Source organism: Benincasa hispida, chromosome 5 (genome assembly GCF_009727055.1).
Source record: "Benincasa hispida cultivar B227 chromosome 5, ASM972705v1, whole genome shotgun sequence".
NCBI classification, from domain to species: Eukaryota; Viridiplantae; Streptophyta; class Magnoliopsida; order Cucurbitales; family Cucurbitaceae; genus Benincasa; species Benincasa hispida.
In genome coordinates this window covers 41,299,596-41,303,794 of record NC_052353.1, presented here as the reverse complement: position 1 = coordinate 41,303,794, position 4,199 = coordinate 41,299,596, and the positions used below count along the sequence as shown (strand labels likewise).

The 4,199-nt window shown below is 35.2% G+C and overlaps 1 long non-coding RNA gene across 1 annotated transcript; it reads right to left on the bottom strand.

Annotated features, from left to right (window-relative positions):
- Positions 1 to 506: 506 nt before the first annotated feature.
- Positions 507 to 3,375, bottom strand: LOC120078737. Its single transcript, XR_005482081.1, has 3 exons — positions 3,133 to 3,375; positions 779 to 940; positions 507 to 674 (listed from the first exon to the last, which is right to left on the bottom strand). It is a non-coding gene; the product is annotated as an uncharacterized LOC120078737 (long non-coding RNA).
- Between the last annotated feature and the right edge of the window lie 824 nt (positions 3,376 to 4,199).

Here is a 4,199-nt window from a genome sequence, read left to right as displayed (position 1 = left end):
TGATGTATTAGGTAAATATGACCATACCTTGAATAATCATCAATAAAACTGATGAAATATTCACACCCACCTCGAGCTTTGACATTCATCGGTCCACAGAGGTTCGAATGTACAAGCTCTAAGGGTATTGTGGCTCTGTGACCTTTTCTAGTGAAAGATCTCTTAGTCATTTTTTCCTAAAGACAAGACTCACATGGAGGTAAAGAATTGTCTTCTAATTGATTTAGGAGTTCATTCTTAACCAATCTCTCAACCCTTTTGAGATTTATGTGGCCAAGTCTTAGGTGCCATAGATAGGCATTAGAAGAAACTTTTTGTCTTTTATTCTAAGTCTCGTCTGTTTTAAACATCTCAGTATTGAAGATAAATTTTTCTTTAGTTGGTCTTAACTAATATAAGTTGTTTTCAAGTATAGCGGAACAAATTTGAATACCTTTTCTAAAAATGAACGCTTCATTAACTTCAAAAGATATTTTATACATTTGTTCCATAATACAAGCGATAGATATTAAATTCCTCTTCATAAGAGGTGTATACAAAACATCTTTAAGTATGATATATTTATCGTTGAAAAAAAACTTTAAATCTCCCACTGCTTCGGCCGAGACAATCTCTCATGTTCCAACCTCGAGGGTGATCTTGCCTTCTTCAAGCTTTTTCCAGGAACTAGTTTCCTGAAAAGAGAAACAAATATGATTAGTGGCTCCTGAATCCAATATCCAAGTGGAGGTATCATCCTTCACTAAACATGTTTCAGTAACTAGTAAATCATATTTACCTTGTGCTTCTTTCGAGGCAGGGGGCCTGAGGATATTCCTCCGTTAAGACAAATCTCAGGTCATCTATTACTAGTGTTGAATTCAGATTGTTTTTCCATGTTGAGTAATTATCGCCATTTAGTTTCTCGAAAGCTAAGAGTTGATCTAAAGAGCTAGTCGTGCTGAAAAGAAAAACATATCCTTTTTAGTAAAAAACATTAATCTTTTAAATCCAATCAAGTTTAGCAAAAACAACTAATAATGTACCCTTCATTATTATATTTTGCAATGATATTTCAATGGTTTAGAATAACCTCCACCGAGGGGTGATCGACTATTCCTCCGTTGAACCACGACTATCTTGACTAGATACTATCACTAGAATAACTCTTATTCCTATAGTAACTCAGTTATCGCTACTTTGGTTAAGAATTTACCAACACTTAGTGATTCTCGTAAGTGTGACCCTGCATTTTCAGACCTCAAAGATTGGAATCATTATGCTCCCGAAGTTGGAAAGACAAGAATGAAAATGGACCTGAGAGACCCTATCTATTTCTAGAGTTTGCGGAGTTCTGAATCCTATAATACAACCATCTAATTGGTAAGGTCGCTTCAGGGTAGACATGCAGGCGTATTATAGGAATCTCACGGTGCGACCTAATGGAAGAGACCGTAGGATGTGTTGATATACTTCCTTCTCCCTGTCTCTTATACACATCTAGATGTGTATAAGAGACAGAAAAAGACATGCAGGCGTATTATAGGAATCTCACAGTGCGACCTAATGGAAGAGACCGTAGGATGTGTTGACACACTTCCTTCTCCCACTTACTATGAACAACTTCCCCTATTCACCTTGGTATTGACTCATGCAAACACTCTCTGAATGGAGTCCGCTCCCAGGGCGGCCCAAAGCCAAGCATGAATCTCACGGTGTGAACTCTCAGGGACGCTGAGCTAAAAGTACATTACTTCTCTCCAGCTGAAGTGTTTTAGACGGTTAGGGTATAAAAAAAAAACTTAGCGATACATTTTGTCTAACTAAACATATCCTAAGTCTAGGTGATTCATCCGAGTATAACTTTTATACTAGATTTTTAACCTACGATGTCTAGGAGATAAACAAATTTTTTAACCTCCCATCTCACATGCGCATGCTCATAAAACTGGATTAACTTAACTCAAGAACTAAATCGATGCCCAGGTAGGAGGTGTTCCGTAAACTGTCAACTTAAATACCTCCAGCCTTAGACAACATCTTGCCCGGTGAGTTCTCTTGTAACCTATGTTTTACAAGCTTATCGACCTATTCGAATCTAATTGAAATCGATCGAAATTTGGATTTAAATTAACCCTATGTGAGCATGCACCTTATCTTTGTTATAGATTTTAGATTTCTATCTCATTTATAACAATTATAAAAACAATCTATAACAAGCCTAATTTGAATATAACATATATAATCAAACTAAAGAAGTTTCATGCTTCATGCTTTGTATATTTTCTCTTTTAATTAATATAACTTTTATATCAATTAATCAATTTTGAAAATAACCATTCAAGCATGCATCTCCCTAAATTAATACAACATTTGTATTAATTTCATGAAACTTTATACATGCATTTAATTAATATCATCACTCTTATAACATATTAATTAATGCATGATTCATGCTTTCCTGTGGGATTTTAAATCTAAATGACATACATTATGCACATAAAATACTATTTAATTAAAACATACATTCAATAATGCATAATTAATTAAGTTAACTAAAGTGAATTAGTTTTGGGATTTTTAATCAAGCAAAATAAAAAAAACTAAAAATATTACAATAATAATTTCAAATAGGGCTTGGACCGCTCTCGAACCATTCGAACCGACCCGAACCGCCCTTGGATTGCTTGAATCGGACCATTTTGCCTTTAAGTGAAGAGCACACTTGGGCTGGAACTAAAAAACAGCATGCTGGAATTTTCGGCCAGCTTTGAACAGTCTCCGAATTTCTTCTAATTGACGGCCTAAATGGACTCTATTGACTCTCAAAATTTACAGACTCCATATGAACACATTAATTCCCATAAACATGTAGGCAATTACAATTAATTCCAATGAATTGAATGAGAAATAAATTCAATCCCAAAACCAATTTTCTTTAGTTTCTACACAGTTTCATCATATGAAAAGCTACCCACCAAACTAAAATTAATGCATGTTAGGTGCCTTAATCATGCTCTGATACCAATTGAAGGTGTTCATATGACACATGCGGAAGCAATTTTAGGATCGGAGGCACTTAACTACATCAATTTTAAAAAATAAAAGGATGCTGTCCAAATACCGTAAACAGAGAGCAGAATTTGTACCAACCTTTTTGGAGACAGATTTAGCAACTCCCTTTGATTCCTTTGCTCACGAACGGTGTGTGGACCACCTCTAGTGTCTTCCCTACTATTCTTCTTGCCAAAAACGACTTGTGGGAGTCTATAAAGATAGGGAATGGGAAGGGAATGCTTGAAGGTTCAAGCTCTAGAGAGATATATGAAGGTAGGTGAGTTTGAGACCAAATTCCAGCAGCATAATAGTATGGAAATGGTTGTGTTCAGCTCTCAATCTGATTCTACCTCTACTTATACAGTGAATCCATGCATCAAGAAGCCTTAAGATGCAAGTCACATGGTGGAGATGCAAGCAATAGTGGATTCTAGGTGTTCATGTACATGCAAGAGTGCATAGATGAGTCGTTTTTCCACTTTGAATCACCCTGCATAAGTGGGATTCCAATAAAATCCACTATCCTTGATCCAAAATCCGATTTTAGCTTGCATTTTAATTTTAATTTCAATTCTAAATTGAAATTAATTTTTGGTAATTAATTTGAAACTTTTCCAATTAATTTCATATGATTAATCTAATTAATCATTCTAACCTTGTGCAATCCATTATATATGAATCCTTATTCATGTATATAGTATTTAAAACACTTTTAAATACTTTATCTCTTATTTAATAATTTAATTCATAATTAAATTATTGTGTCAAACACAATTGACAATAATGCCCTTTCCTGATTTTGAACGATTCAAAGTTTCCTATCTAATTGTTCTAGGCTTTATTCCGATATGAGCTAGTAAGGGCACCTAATGGACCTACAGATTATGGGCTCCAATGATTCGAGGTTAACCGACTAATCTCATTAACCAAGCTAACCAACATTCCTTAACTACCGGGACACTCCACTATAGCCCAGTAGCTGCACTCCCCTTACTGTAGATATATTTCCATCCACTTGATATAACTATGTTCAGTAAGCCGATCCTTCACAGGTTGTTCGTAGCTATAGCCGGGTCAAATGTCCGTTTTACCCCAATAGTACTTCTTATTCCTTAAGTTCCACTAATTCTCTAATGAACAATCGGTTTGTGGTCCAACCATCA